Consider the following 17,573-nt stretch of genomic DNA (forward strand, 5'->3'; position numbering starts at 1 on the left):
AGTTCTAATCCCGAAAGATATGATCCAACAAACGACAGAGAACAGCGGCTCCACTTGACAACCCAAACGGCACGCTAATGAACTCACAGAGTTTCCAATTGGTGCGAAGGACCGTGAGATGCTTAGATTCCTCGCTAAGAGGGATTTGATAATAGGCTTGATTCACGTCAAGCACAGTGAACCACTTAGCACCAGAGAATCACGTGAAACAGTTGTGCAGATCGGAAAGGGGTCTAACTCTAAAACAATCTTTTTATTCAGCAGCCTGTGATCCACTACCGGCCTATAGTCTCGATCCTGAGCCTTGGGGACAAGAAAAATCGGCAGCATATAACCGAGCCTCCACCTCAAATTTTCATTTTTGGGCGTTGAAAGTTGTTCAGGAGACTGCCGAACAGGAACATCATCCATCAGACGTATATCGTATTGGATTACACTAGTCACTCCTAATTCATTAGACAAAACATTAGGAAATTCCCCCAACAGACTCAACAAGTGCGTGACCTGCTCCGATTGGAGATGAGCCATGTCAGATTCCCCAGTCTCGCTACTTATAGAATTAATCACACTCGGACGGCGACAAGAACAGACGAATAGCTTCTCTCCTGGAGAGAATTTAAAGAAGAAGGCACGACCTGCAGAATCAAGGACCAACCCAGTTCTTTCGATAAAATCGCATCCAAGCAACAAATTAAGTGCTACGTTAGTTGCAATCAGAAGAGTAATCGGCCCCAAGAAGTTACAAATAGATAAGATACCGTGCACCTCCCCAACGAGAGGCAGGTCTTGCCCATTTGCCACATGACATCATTAAGGGCAGGGGTACACGGGAGATAATTAATGGAAATGGTCGAACTCCAAATACCACTTATAGTCGAGTAACGAGACGGAACTACGAGAGTCCAATAATGAGCACAGAGTTTCTTGTCCGACACGGGCACAAACATAAAGGAGGGACAATCCTGTCTCAGCATGGATACGTGCACACCAGTGGGTTGACATCCTCTAACACGTACGAACCCTGCCTCCCCAACGGCGTCAGCTTTAGGTCCGGGGGCTCGCACAACAGGACACTCGCATACAACAATATGATTGAGCGCACCACAATGAAAACAGCACCTACACTTGATTGAATCAAATTTGCAAGAGGGTTTGTCACCTCGAAGACTGAAGGGATCAGTGTCAAACTTCCATCTACCCTACGCCACAAAAGGTGAGGGCCTGAGTAGAATCTAGTAAATTTTGCAGTTCACTAAGCTTTATAGGATGGCGAGCAAACACCAAACGTGATCGATCCTCGGTATGCATGCCTTCTAAGATGTTGGAAATTCCAGTTCTAAAAGTAAAATGATATACAAATGACTGGCAGTAAAAGTACTAACAATTCCCAAGTAGGGATAAACCTTTAAGCAAACAGACAATGGCCACTTAAAATAAAAATGGAAATGCCGTGTGGCTTGGGCCTCCCGTCAGGTAGACCGTTCGCCTGGTGCAAGTCTTTCGAGTAGACGCCACTTCGTCGCCTTGCGTGTCAATGGGGATAAAACGATGACGATAAGGACAATGCAATACCCAATCCCTGAGCGGAGAAAATCTCCGACCCAGCCGGTAATCAAACCCGGGCCGTTATTTATTTATTTATTTAACCTGATCAGATTAGGGCCATCAGGCCCTCTCTTACATCGGACCAGTGTTCCACACATGCAGCATTTCACACATCAGAGTTACATCATGACAATAGTTTAAATGATAAAATTAGATTACTCTAGTGACAATATGAATAAAGAGTAGTGACTAAGACCTAATAAAGTAAATGCGGCAGTATTTTTACAACAGGTGCTATACACACAGATTATGATAAAAGCAATAATAATAACAGTAAAAAAAATCAAATAATAATGATAAACATGACTAAGGCCTAGTAAAGTAAATGCTGGCAGTATTTTACAGCAGGTGCTATACATACAGATTATGATAAAAGCAATAATAATAACAGTAAAAAATCAAATAATAATGATAAACATGAGAAAAATTGGCAATAGTAATGAAGATTTGTGCAGTTGTACATTAATATCTTGGTGTGTAAAGTAGATGTTTACTAGTACAGCGAGGTTTGGGGAAGGGAGGTTTAAGGAGGGGGAAAGAGGGAAGTAATGAGGTGAAGTGCATTCATGTACAGAGGAAGGCATTACTGTTGCTTAAGTAGATACGCCATAACTGTTTTTTGAAGCCGGACATGTTTTTAAGTTCTCTAACATAACGAGGGAGGTTATTCCAGAGTTGGGTTCCCGCTACTGTAAAGGACTTGGAGAAGGTGACTGAGCGATGCAGTGGAACGGAGAGGATTTTATTATAATGGGAACGTGTGTTTCTGTCATGTTGTTCCGACATGAGCGTTAGGGACGAGGAGAGATATGAGGGACAGTGTACATTTATAAGGCAGTAGATGACACAGAGTGTATGGAAATCTCTGCGTTTGTCTGCACGCAGCCAGGACAATTTTGCATATGCTGGTGAAATGTGATCAAAAAGTCGAACGTCACAGATATATCGGACGCAGGCATTCATGACCAGTTCTAGACGTCGCGAATTTTCCTGGGAGAGGCCTTATAGGATAATATCACTGCAGCCAATGATTGGGAGTATAAACATTTGTACTAATTTCTTCTTCAGATCGAAAGGGAAGAGTTTTTTATATTTTTGTAGGACATGAAGGGATGCTGACGCTTTTTTGCACACTGCAGTTACGTGCTCTGTCCAATTTAGATTTTCATCTACTATTACTCCCAAACTCTTTGCTGAGGGAGAGAAGTTAATATTTGTTCCATTTAGGATAAGAGATGGTACAGATTCCCGATGTTTTGGGCTAATGAGCTTAGAGTGACCAACAAGTACCGCTTGGGTTTTAGATGGATTTAGTTTTAGACCTATGTCCTGCGCCCATTTTGACAGTGCATCGAGGTCAGTATTGAAATTTTCAGTAGCTTTCTTGAGATTGCTTGGTTTCGCACTTAGATACAACTGAAGGTCATCAGCATACATATGATATTTGCAATAGATCAGAACCGATGACACATCATTGACATACAGAGAGAAGAGTATAGGACCTAATACTGAGCCTTGGGGAACGCCTGACACTACCTGCCGCCATTGTGATTTTATATTCCTAGAAGGACGCGTTGCTGACGAGACGTCATGTATGAGCGAAACCATTGCACTGCACTTGGTGAGAAATTTAGACCGCTAAGTTTGGCTAGTAAGATGTTGAAGTCGACAGTATCAAATGCTTTGCTGAAATCTAAGAAGCAAATGATAGTCGCTTCTTGTCTGTCCATGGCAAGTTTCAGGTCATCTGTCACCTTTATCAGTGCGGATGTTGTGCTTCGATGTTTACGGAAACCAGATTGGTATTCGTCTAGTAGGTTGTTAGTAGTTACGTAGTTGGTGAGCTGGTCATGAACTATATATTCTAAGGCCTTTGATAGTGCAGGAAGAAGGCAGATGGGGCGGTAGTCAGAGGGTGCTGCGGCGATGTCCTTTTTAGGCAGTGGCTTAATTTGTCCCCGTTTCAGGCATCAGGGAAAACACTTGTGATTAATGAATCGTTGAAAATGTCTGTTATAGAGGGCAGTAGTTGGTCAGTAATACGTTTTACCATCTGGATAGTGATGCCATCATGTCCAGTAGATGCTAATCTAATCCGCATTATGGCTTTCATGACAGTACTGCAAGTGACGTGCTGTAGATAGAATTTTTCTTTGATACAGTCATTCATCCCCATGAAGTAATCAATGATTCTCTGTTTTTTTGCGGTTCAATTGTGGTTGTAGGTAATGTGAAGAAACAATTTAGTTCTTCAGCTGGGACCATGGGATTTTCTGCAACTTTTATTTTGCCTAAACCGAGACTACGGAGATTTTTCCACAGGATAGCTGGTCTACATCTATTGTCAACTAATGTACGGGCATGCCTGAGCTTAGCGTTTCTCACCGCTTGACTGACTTTGTTTCGTTTCTGCTTGTAAACAGTATGATTTTCAGGTGTAGGGTGTATCTTGTATGCTCGATGTGCAGTGTCTCTGAGATTCATGAGCTCTTTTAGTTCATCAGTCAGCCAAGGTGCAGGTTGCCTTTTTACTTTTCTGATCTTTATTGGAGCATATTTGTCATATAGTTGAGTAATTTTGTTAGTGAAATCCTGGAGTTTGTCGTTTATGTCTGTTGTGTCTAGCTCCTACAGCATAGACACAATGAGGTAGCTAGGTGCACGCTAAACTAACGCAGACGGGCGTGAAGTCTGAAACAGGATACTGGATTAAAACTATAAAGAAAAGAAGGGAGCTTCTTTTATACTTAACTTTAATGAATCCTTGGAATACATCTCTCTTGAATATTCGTTAGCTATAAGCACTGATACAAATGGCGCCTTGCCAGGTAGTAGCTATGGACTAAGCTGAAGGCTATTCAATCTGTCTCTCGGCAAATGAGAGGAAGACTTGGTAGGTCTGGTCGCAAGCTATGTCGTCCGTACAACTGGGCGAGGTCTAGTCCGTGTCTTGTGACCTGCCATGTGGTGGCGCTAGGTTTGCGATTACACAGTGGCGACACGCGGGTCCGACATGTACTACAGGACCGCGGCCGATTTAAGTTACCACCTAGCAAGTGTGGTGTCTAGCGGTGACACCACAATGTCCATGACGGGAGTAGAGGTCATCCCCCAAACTATTTCTTGTGCCTCAGTTTCGAGTTCAGGCAAATTTATGCGTTTGAGGTCTCGGTATGTAGACAGTTTTTGTTTCTTTCAAGGACATTCTAGTGAATACGTCATGAAAATGATGTCATGGGCAGAGATGCCGGGCGCAGATATTTGAGAGGTGCGGATTATTCTGTTTGGAGATTTCGTTGCGAATATATCTATGAGAGTGTGACTGGTAGTCGCGTGATGAGTAGGTGCCAGCTGAAGTAGCGTCATATTTGAAGAAGAAAGCATTCTCTTGAATTTACCAGTGGAAGGACTATTGCGCAGAAAATTTATGTTAGTGTCACCTGCTATAATTACATGTTCATATGACGATTCGAGACTAGAGAAGGCAGTTTCGAAGCTGGCGAACCCGCCTACTTTAGGAGGTTTGTAAAGGACACATATTAAGCACTTTCTGTTAAGGGATTTGATCTCTATGAACATATATTCCTCTTGTTTATCTACATTGTTGTCGGATGTGTGTAGTACTGTAGGTTACCAATCAGAGCGTATGTATGCCCCTACACCGCCTCCTCGTCTGTTGCATCTGTCGTGCCTGAGAAAGATATAGCCATCTAGGTTTACGGAGGTTGTCGGAATACTTGGTTTCAGCCAAGTCTCTGACAAAAGTATTACGTGTTTATCAGCAGTTTGAAATATATATTTGAACTCGTAGAAGTGAGCTGGCAGAGACTGGACATTTGCAAGTGCAATATGCAGCTTGGTGCGTTCGGGTGTTGATTGCCCGAGGAGGCTGCCGACCGATGTTTGCGGGTCGTGGTTAACGGTGACAAGAGGGTCTGGCATGGGGAATGCGGAAGGCGTGTGAAGGAGGGGGGGCGAGGCATGACATTCCGTCGCGCTGACCGTTCAGTTACCAGGGGCGGACGCCATCTAAAATACATAAAAGATAACAGCTCACGCCACTGAAAGTGACCGTTGGAAGGCCCTTATCAATTTATAAACCTTAATAAAATTCCTTAAGCAATCAAATACGAAATCCCGCAAAACACAAGAAAAGCGGGCCAGGCATAAAACTTAAATGTGACCCTACCTGGTACACAACAGCAGAAGTGCGAATAATGATCCTTAAAGAAATACACAATCCCCAAAAACACAAGAAAAATGACAAATTACAGCAACCAGTAATCACAGCAACATGGAAGCAGCCAAGAAGATTTGACAATGACCGTACTTAGCTACTGACTCAACAGTACATATTCATGTGTAAAAGCCTTTAATCACGCTCCAGAACTAGCAAAATAGCTTCTGCAATATTTCAGAAAGTTATTAAAGGGCTAATATAGTCATAGTCACTTGCAGAATACACTTCAAGGCTTGTTGTTTGCTCAGTTCTCAATATTTGAATAGATCAAGGCTCCCGGAATTAATTGGGCTACACTCGGCCATGGCACGTACACTAACGATCAAATTTACTTAACTTGAGCTAACATTGGGCAGCTGATAGGGGCGCCAGGCTGCGGACAAACTTAGATGTCGTACGACGATGGAGGTGTCGCCTCAGCAGGAAAAAAAAAAAAAAAAAAAAGTCTCTGCCCCAGGCCCAGGAAACAGGAACACGTCGTCTGCTACCCGAAATACCCTGCCAACAAGCATCTTAACGAAAATCGTAATCTGCTCAAATAAGGCTACAAACATCAATATCTAAGATGTGGAAATATTAACTTACTGGGGATGTTACGAGATTGACGCAAATTGATATCGTGAACTACAACCACCTAGAAATCCAAATAAAAGCGCACACCCTCTTTTAATAGTACATTGCGTTTGACATAGACTGTATTGCAGTCCCAATTACACCAACTCAGTTTACTATAGAGAGTATTCATACACTTGCAATGAATATAATCCGGGACAATCATATTAAAATCAATTACACCGGTGATCGTCTACACAATCACTGTGAATCGTAATGAACATGACGAATCTAATTCAATATTAACACAGACGCGGTCTTACGATCATAACTACCAATAAAATATCCCGCCCCTACCTCCACTCTGGTGCAAAGGAGCCATGACTTCGAGGATTACAAGCAGAAGTGTTATTGCTTCCAGTCTGTGCAGGTAATCTACAGGTGCCATAAGGTTTAAACTTCCAGTGTTGGACCAGTGCTTGCCGACCAGCTTACACACAGCTTTAGATCACCTACCCGCAACTGGCCGCTGTTAGTACTTAATCCAGACGGAAAACTTTGGCTGCTACCAACTTAACAACTCGCGGCTTCACAAGCAGGATGCAGGAGTGACACAGAAACCAATTCCCCAGCCATGTGGCCTACCGTACCACGGGGCGCCAAACCCATGGACACTAGCGCTGCTATATTACGAAGATCGATGTAGGCCATACAAGTAGTTATTGGAGCAGGGGAGTGGCATTCCCGCCAGAATTAAAGCCAGCACCGCTGAACAATAACAGTGAATGTCTAAACAGAATCTTTCCGAAGGATAAAAATGGTTCAAATGGCTCTGAGCACTATGGGACTTAACATCGGAGGTCATCAGTCACCTAGAACTTAGAACTACTTATACCCAGCTAACCTAAGGACATCACACACATCCATGCCCGAGGCAGGATTCGAACCTGCGACCGTAGCGGTCGCGCGGTTCCAGACTGAGGCACCTAGAACCGCTCGGCCACGCCGGCTGGCTTCCGAAGGATAACTATTGTATTGTCACATTATAGCACGCTTGTCAGATCACAAACATTCCAGAAATCGTCACAAGAATACATCATATGCTTCTCACAAAAACAGGAAAAATCATAAAGACAAATAAAACGTGAGAGCATCAATATTTACTGATGTAACGTAGGTGCAAAATGAAAAGAAATGTGCAGCACATTTTGGTATTCGAGTAATCGTGATGATCAAAATATCAAAATTTTTAAAACCGAATATGACAATGTCGAGGTGTACTTATTGTTTTCATTCTTTTTGCTGATTCTTTAAAGAAGCAACATGAGAAGATAAACCTTAGAGTTCGTAAGCTTTTGTTCTCGTCGTTGTGTGCTTCAGAACAGTTGGCGCACTTTTTCTTGCCAGCAGGCTAATGGAACTTTAGGGAGGCAGGACACTGTTTGCGGAGCTTATGGTGATTGAGAGAGAAAGAGAGAGATGAAGAAGAGTGTTTTGACGTCTTACTTTATATTAATAATCGACTAATCTACCGCAAAACGAAATGGCTGCCTCAGAGAGCGACTGGCCCTCTCGAAAGGAGACACAACTGTTATGTGTTAGGATCCCTGCCTTATACACCGCCTGACGGTATCAACTACGTCGCCAGATTGCGACATTTTGGCAATACGAGTCTCACACAGACATGTCAAGTGTGTACCACAAAGATATAGAGATATACAACATCAGTTGTGTTCATCGGCCTTACACTTCAAACGACACAGTTTGGAGAGGGAAATGATGTTAAACCCCACGAATGTGATCCCCTGAAGAACTACCATCATCCTGGTCAGTGGTATGCTTTCTAATAGATGCTTCCAAGTGATCATGGGTAACACACTGAGTGCGCAATTGAAGCTGAACAATGGTCACCCTCAGGGACCTGTTCTGGTTCCCCTGTCATTCAGCCCATATGTAGCTGCTATGTCCAAAACCAGGCCGACGATTGGCCCCGGGCAGTAAGTTGTACGAAAATAGCGCTGGCGCCTTGACGAACGATCTGAATGTTATTAGGGAATACAGTGCTACAAAGACACTAGCATCTACATTCCACTTAAATAACAAGTTAGCCCTTAGAGAACTCAGTATTTGCTTTGAGAACAAAGTGCTGTTCAACAGCTGACATCCAAAATCCTTAGGTGAGCTTCGAGTATCAAATATCAGGCACAGCAGCCGAACTTATATCTCGCAATAACATCTTGCAGAAACTTTGTGGTACCTAAAGGGGAACTTCAGCTACCATGCTACGGATTTTAGCTTTAGGTCTAGTCTATCTGGTAGTGGAATATTGTGCACCGATGTGACTCAACATTATTTGCATTACTTGCATCGATGTCCAACTAAATCAAACCATGTGCCACATAACAGGCACAATAAAGGCAGCTGTAGCTTACTGACTACCCGCACTAAGCAATATAAGTCCTTGATATCTGCGACGAGAGGAGAACTGAAGAGTATCGAGAATAACCCCGTTCTGTAAATCTATCAAGGCATCCCTGACAGTGAGGAAAACAGACTACACTCAGGAAATCCACCCCTATAAAGTGCAATAATATTACTTTTGAATGCATTACGGGAACAGCAGTGATCAATGTCTTATAAATATTTACTATTAAAAACAGTCTTGATCACGATTTATGTATCAAGGTGACCGGTTTCGACCACTACTGTGGTCATCTTCAGACCTACAAGTTGTATACAAAACTCTAATTAGAGGGCTACATAGATTAAAGAAAATACATAAAGTTATAAAGCTATGAAACGTTGAATTACCATTGAGTAGGAACCTCTTTCTGTTGGAGAATCACTACTGGAGAAACCAGTGCACGTCTTACTATATATAATGGAGGCTCCACCCACTTCTGACTGTATGATGTCATTACTAACCAATGAGTTATAAGTCGAATTACAATTTAAAATTTCTTAGTTAAAAGAACATTGTCAAGAATTAGAAATAAATACCGATTTGTTGTCTGTCTGTCCAACGGTTAAACTCCTTCTCTCAGGAACGTGTAGACGTATAAAGATGAAATTTATGTCACATACTGAAATCTATGATCCCTTGGCATTTTGAAAAGCTGAAGCTTTTAAGGCATGGAAGTATAGATGTACCGTCACATATGTCACGTAATTTAATACTCGGAAACTTACTGATCAAAATCTCTAACGTACTTCCCGTTGCAAAAAGAAAGATTTCACAGTACAGCCAAAGAAAAAAAATTCGAAATGTGTAAATATGTAAGTATATCACACGAAAACAAATCTGCGAATTTGGTTTTCACATGTAACTTGGAAAGCCAAATCTACGTAGAAGTAATCACTCCTGAATATCTGACGACGGATAAATTCAGAAACACGTCATATGAGCATTAAAGTCATTCCTTGCCTGATATTTGTCTTTTACCATTGGGACCCAGTCGGCCCGAATGCAGGACTGCTGATTGCTATAATAATGGTTGCCTGCCTCTTGCATGATTTTACGTCACATTCACGTTATTGAAATTAAAACACTCTCAAAAATCTCGGAATCCTTAGGACTGTTATTTCACCAGTATCAATGACGGCAACACCCAAAAATAATACTTATTCCCGGTTCTCAGAACGGATGAACTATCTGTATACATAATTAAGTTCGTACGGAGGCGTCAGTGTGCGCGTCTTACCTGCACCTGGCCAGTTTTTTTGCTGTATGACCTGCATGTTCAGTATGGATTCACAATGTCTGTATTGTAGACTACTTATATGCAATTAATTGACGTGATGTACTATGCCATATGCTAAATAAAGAAGTAAATGGTGCTTATCCCCCATTTTGTAACGATAGAAACAGCTGTGGACTACAGAACAAGTAAAAAATGGGAATAATAACAGTAAGAAAATTGTACGCAAGATTTATGAAGAAACACTCTTCCAGACAATAAATAGAAAAAAATGTAGAAACATATTATGTTTACCATACGTACTGTGCTGTGAAGATGAAACATTCGTCTACCCCGCCGCTAATAGTGTATGAATTCATTTGGCGACAGAACACGTGAGAAGTCAGGAGCCAATCCCGCCATCTGTTCGGAGCGCCACTATCGCTCTGTGACATGTAAATGTGGTGAAGGGAGGACAGTTGCGAATCTGACAGAGAACGGAGCTGCATCAGCAGGCTGGACGGCGAGGACCGCTTCCTGGAGAAACGAAGCAGAAATGTGAGACAGAGCAGGGGGGCAGCCGCAGCGACGAGTCAAAGGAACGCGGCACAGCCTGAAGTGAAGAGCAGGTTGCTGCAGTGTGATTTCGGACGCAACACTTTTGTGCATGCTATCATAAGTGCTGGCTGGAGTGCAAACAAGTGCGAAGGGACTGGTCTGTTAGAGTGGCCTCTTCGATACGCGGTGAAACGCGGAGAGCCCACAGCCGGGTTTACTGGGTTCAGCTGAAGGTGTACTGGATGAAGGAGGCGTGCCTAGTAAAATCAGACTATCGCTGCTGTTGGAATTCATTCCTTTACCGTTCTCGTATTCTGTAGCATAGTGTACAGACATTATAATACACTGTGCATGTCGTCTCTCTGCTTTGTCTGTTTGGTGTTAGTAGAGTGTTGCTTTGGTTGGCCAGGTTTGGAATCTGATTGTGGGATGAGATCAGGTATTCATTTCAACGTGCGTTGTTAAATGTGTGTCTTAATTCATGGCCTTGAGTGTAGCTTCAATGATTTCAGAGGGTCTGTTGTATTAGTATCTAATGTGCGGTAAGTTGTATATTCATTTCTACTCCATTATTCTAACGTTAAGTGATATATTTGGGCAAGTTCATTGAAAGTGCGTTAATTGTTTGTTCGTAAGTTATATTTTATTTTCTGAGCTCTGATTTCTTCGATAGTTGTATACTCTGCATCTTCTGTTGATAATTTATTCTGGTCACATGCAGCAGACAAAGTATTTCCTCTAAATATAAAGGTAACTATCGAAATTAGTACGACAATGCTTATTACTTAAATCGTCATCTTTGCTTAAAACTGGAAGACAGAAGGCATTCTCACTCTATGGCCATTTACACGTTTCGAGATACACAGTACATGTGATACCAGGGTCAATATGATTTCTCAATACGTGACTCAAATGATGGTCAGCTTGTTCGAATACGATAATTAGCATTTTCTCTCCTTAACAGTTTTGGAATTTTGCTGTATGTTTGACATATGTAAGAGCCGTCTACACCATAATAGCGACACATGCAGAAGTACGATTTCATATGATGCTGATTATCACATGAAATATTATCGAAAGTAAAATTCGAAAATCGAAGCGTAACATCGGGTTACATTACATGCTCCATACTTGGAAATATGAAATATTCAATATTATTCAAGTTTTCAAGTACTTGTCCTAGAAGTTTATACAAACATTCCTGACGAGATGTGAAATACAGATATATTCCTTCTTAAATCTGATACCCTTTCTATGAAGGAAAAGGCTAATAATCACATTAATTTTCCACAATTTTCAGGGTCAGACATAATAAATCGAGTTTTATTGGGTAATATATAACCATGTTCGTGAGTTTTTGTTGTCAACGACTTTCGGACAGACACATTAAAAGTTGGGGCTCATGATATCCGTCACGTTATTCCCAGCTTCTTGAGGGACACCGTCTAACAACATCAAGAATAACTACGAAGATGATTTGGTGAATGTATACAGGGTGTATCACAATTAATTGCGTAAACGTATACAGTTGAATGTACACGATACTGGAAGCAAAGAAGTCTCAGTAAACATAGGGTCTAAAATGCATACCTTACGCTACGAGCAATTTTTCATCTTCGATACTGTGAAACTAATCTCTTCTATTGCAATTTCTTTGCTTTCCATATTTTGGGAAGTGATAATATGCACCAAAACAAGAAAAAAATGTCCAGTAAACATGTGCTCTAAAACGCATACGTTAAAAGTTACGAGCACTTTATCATTAGAAGAGTTGTGTTTCAAAGTAGCAAAGATGAATAAGAAGTTACAGCTCTTAAGGAATGCATTTTAGAGCACATGTTTGCTGTAATTTTTTCCTTGTAGAAGAGATTTGCTTCACATTATCGAAGCTCTTAAGGTATGCATTCTTGCCCTATGTTTACTGTGACTTTTTTGCTTACAGTGTCGTGTACTTTCAACTGTATGCGTTTACGTCATTTATTATGATACACCGTGGTAATGTAGGATCTGTTTTTGGTTTTAAGATAAATATAACTGAAGAAGAAACCGTAACGACAGCAGAACATCCAGCATATAATCAGAGATCTATTATCTTAACGTTTACTGTAATGTTTCGAGATTCATTTAAGTGTATCAATTAGACATCAAGACATACTTGTTATAGATTTCGATGGTGAAGAAATAATTGGTCGATTACACTTAAGGAGATTCATGGATTTCGATGATAAAGAAATAACTGTTCGTTTACAGCTAAGAAGACGTAAAGGACACCTTATACAGGCAACATGCTATGTGCGAGAAGAAGGGAAACCAATGTGAAGAAGAAGAATTATAATATGAAAAATATATTAACTCTTTGCAATTGGCAAATACCATGTCACTAGGGTACATAGTGTTATAAATACTAATATTATTCTCTGTGTTGTCTAATTCGACATTGTGGTGTGTAAAGAAGAAGACGAATGATGATGAGTTACATTCTGAATATGAGAGAGAAAGTCTAGATGACGCCTCTATGACTCGAGCTGAACATCCTGTGTATAAATTATTTAGTAAAAAAAAATGGCTCAAATGGCTCTGAGCACTATGGGACTCAACTGCTGTGGTCATAAGTCCCCTAGAACTTAGAACTACTTAAACCTAACTAACCTAAGGATAGCACACAACACCCAGCCATCACGAGGCAGAGAAAATCCCTGACCCCGCCGGGAATCGAACCCGGGAACCCGTGCGTGGGAAGCGAGAACGAATTATTTAGTCAACAAGTTTTTTTCGTAAATGTTCAGTATCGACTGTGCTACAAAATGAAAACACCTACTGCCATGCCAGAGTCGTCTGTATCTTAAAGGAATACTTCTTGATGAAACAGGAGTGCTGAAAGATACTGACAGTGACGTAAATAAACTGCGCACTTCATTTGTTTTCAGAAATTCAGTATCGTTTGAATAACTAAATTATTGATCAGGTGCATAATCCGGCAATTGCAAAGCTGGTCAAAGGATATTGTTCTTATACGCCAAATGATGCAGTCACATTGCAGTATGCTTGTTGGGGAACGAGAGACGTTTCTGCTTCTGCATCCCAAATGGTTCAAATGGCTCTGAGCACTATGGGAATTAAAATCTGAGGTCATCAGTCCCCTAGAGCTTAGAACTACTTGAACCTAACTAACCTAAGGACATCACACGCATCCATGCCCGAGGCAGGAGTTGAACCTGCGGCCGTAGCGGTAGTGTGGTTCCAGACTGAAGCGCCTATAACCGCTCGGCCGGCTTCTGCATCCCTTAAGTATGGTATCTGGTTTCGCAAAGGATTTTACTTGCACTGACTAACAGCAGATATGACACTAAGTGTTTCTGAGGTAAAACTGACACCAATTCGAAAATTATGAACTAAACAATGCACTGGGAGATACCAGAAACATGAATGTCCGAGGAAAAGCAAGCTTTTGCTATGGAACATCTTAAAAATAATATAAGTTTGAGCCTGGAACTCAGCCAGTCGGAATAACTATATGCGATCCACGAGAAATTGGTAAATGTACATGGAGAGCTGAATTCAGTACGGCGCCAGAAACGCAAAGATACGCAATTTCAGTTTATCAGTCAAATGGGAATTTTATAGTATATCTCAGTAGAAAGAATATTGAGCAAGAGTAGGAAACGAACTGCAATTGTCCATCACAGTATTATGGACAGAGAGGACTAAGGAGAAATTCACTCTTGAATTCTACATAGTTCCAGAAGTACCATGTTCATTTCATCGACTGTTCGTATCGAAGTGAATAAATGCTGAAATCGTGTGTCCCTATCATGAGAATGTAAATCTGTCGACCTGCAGACGTATATAGTATATATCTGAGGAAGAAAATTTTGTTGCTGTGGGGCACTGAAGTAAGTCAATGGTGACAAAGCGAAATTTGCGCCAGACCGGGATTCGAACGCGGAAGCCCGAATTAGGGGTAACTGCATCGTCTGTCCAAGAACGTCGCGCTTCCGACCCAACTCTTCATATGCCACACACTACCGCTTGCGCAAAGCGGAAAGTGCGGGTTCGAATCCGATTAGGCACAAATTTTCATCTGTCGTCCTTATTTCAATATCCCATTCCAGCAAAAGTCGGAGATTCCTGTCGTCAAATTTTACTTATCGCCACAAGTTAATTAATCGTATTTTAATTTATTCGAAACACTTGTGCTCATCAGCCGGCGTAATTTTCTTAATTATTTATGCTATTAAGAATGTTGTTTATACACTGAGAGGCAAAGAAACTAGTGCACCTGCCTGATAACGTGTGGGGCCCCCGAGAGCATGCAGAAGTGCCGCAACACGACGTGGCATGGACTCTACTAATGTCTGAAGTAGTGCTGGAGGGAACTGTCAGCATGAACCCGTAAGAGTACGAGGGGGAGGAGATCTCTCCCGAACATCACGTTGCAAGGAATCCCAGGTATGCTCAATAATATTCATGTCTGGGGAGTTTGGTGACCAGCGAAACTGTTTAGGCTCAGAAGAATGTTCCTCGAGGCACTGTGTAGCAATTCTGGACATTTAGGGTGTCTCATTGTCCTGCTGTAATTTTCCAAGTCCGTCGGAATGAACGATTGACATGATTCGATGCAGGTGATCAGACAGGGTGCTTATTATTTGCTTATTAACGTATCTAGTATCAGGGGTCACAAATCAACCCAACTGCGCATGTTTCACACCATTACAGAGCCTCCACCAGCTTGAACAGTCCCTTGCTGACATGCAGGGTCCCTCAATTCATGAGGCTGTCTCCACCCTCGTACACGTCCATCTGCTTGAAACGATTCTCGTCCGACCAGGCAACCTGTTTCCAGTCATCTACAGTCCAATTGCCTTCATTCGTCAATGGTCCCGTTTGTGGTGTCACCGCCAGACACCACACTTGCTAGGTGGTAGCTTAAATCGGCCGCGGTCCATTAGTACATGTCGGACTCGCGTGTCGCCACTGGCAGTGATCGCAGACCGAGCGCCACCACACGGCAGGTCTCGAGAGACTGACTAGCACTCGCCCCAGTTGTACGGACGACATTGCTAGCGACTACACTGAAGAAGCCTTTCTCTCATTTGCCGAGAGACAGTTAGAATAGCCTTCAGCTAAGTTAATGGCTACGACCTAGCAAGGCGCCATTTGTACCATTGCATGTATCTCAAGATAGTCTCACTTGTCTCATCAAGATTGCTGTATACCAAAGGACGAGATAAAAGTTAAGTGTTCTAGTAGCTACGTTCTTTTCTTTATCACATTCATTACGAATCCTGTTCCAGACTTCGCGCCAGTCGGCGTGTGTGTACGTGTGCCTATCGGCTACCCGTCACTGTGGACTGGCTGCCTTGTCAGTCCACTACACCGTTCTTACAAGTTTTCCGGTTGCAGCGATGTCGGAGATTTGATGTTTTACGAAATGGTCGTACAGGAAAATCCCGACTTCATCGCTACCTTGGAGATGCTGTGTGAAGTGTTGGCAGAAGAGCCAACACCGTGTTGCTAGAGGAGGCCGAAATGCTCGCTTTTAAGCTCACGCAGGCTGGCGCGAGGTTTGGAACAGTTAAGGGAATTAATAGTAGCAAATAAAGTACGTAGTTGATGTAATACTTAACTTTAATCCACAATTGTAGAACATCGCTCTTGATGATATATGCTTCACAATAATAAATATCAATTGAATACGGCGCCTTGCTAGGTCGTAGCAAATGGCGTAGCTGAAGGCTATGCTAACTATAGTCTCGGCAAATGAGAGCGTAATTTGTCAGTGAACCCCTGCTATGAACGTCGGCTGTACAACTGGGGCGAGTGCTATTAAGTCTCTCTCTAGACCTGCCGTGTGGCGGCGCTCGGTCTGCGATCACTGACAGTGGCGACACGCGGGTCCGACGTATACTAACGGACCGCGGCCGATTTAAAGTCTACCACCTAGCAAGTGTGGTGTCTGGCGGTGACACCACATTCCTCCCCCGCAAATCGGCGAACGGTTGTGTTATAAGGCTTCCGCCCGCCGTGGGGAGGACCCCATGTTGACGTATGCGACGAGGTGGGGAGCCTAACAACAGGCGAGACTGTGCCACCCGCACCCGGCCATTCGGTCCGAGGGGAGCTAGGAAACGCCTGAAAACCTAGTCCAGGGTGCACGCCAACATGCGGTGCATGCGCCCCTAGAGAGACAAGTGGGGCCGAAGGGTCGTCCTCCATCGCGTCGGGGTACCCGACGGGCGAAGACGCCATCTGGTCCAGAGCGGGCAAGAGCTCCATGTCGGAGGACAGCTGGTCACAGGAAGCCATCGGCGGCGCGTGACCCAGGGAGGCGCCCGGTGGCTGCAGCGACGCGTCCACTGCGGGCGGCGCCGGCGGGAGAACAGGCGGCGGCGGCGGCGCGTCGCCATGGGGCAAAATGGAAGGCAGCGTCGGTAACACCTGGGGATGAGGCGAGCCAGTAGATGGGTCCCCAGGGCGCTGACATGACGGCACCGTCGCTGAAAGCAGACGGGGAGCGGCAGAACCCGTGCGACGACAGAGGCGCAGCTGATTGAGATGCCGACGCACCTCACAAGAGGCCCCCAAAACCGATACATAGCGCGGCCGAGGCAGCGAAGAATGCGGCCTGCGAGCCAACGCTGTGAACCTCGATAGTTGCGATAGTAGACAACGTCGCCTGGGGCAAAAGCAGGTGGCTGCCGCTGCACAGGAACCTGATGCGGCGGATGCAGCAAAGACATCAAGGTTCGATGAGGACGACCGTGGAGCAACTCAGCCGGCGAGCGACCAACTCGGGGCTGAGAGCGATACGAGGACAAGAAGAGCAATAACGCGTCCTCCCGAGAATGCGACTCTTTCAGCTTCAACATCTGTGACTTGAAAGTCCGGACCAATCGCTCAGCGGCACCATTTGACTGAGGCGAAAACGCGCGGATGTCAGA

The sequence above is a fragment of the Schistocerca nitens genome, chromosome 5 (genome assembly GCF_023898315.1).
Source record: "Schistocerca nitens isolate TAMUIC-IGC-003100 chromosome 5, iqSchNite1.1, whole genome shotgun sequence".
In the NCBI taxonomy this organism is placed as follows: domain Eukaryota; kingdom Metazoa; phylum Arthropoda; class Insecta; order Orthoptera; family Acrididae; genus Schistocerca; species Schistocerca nitens.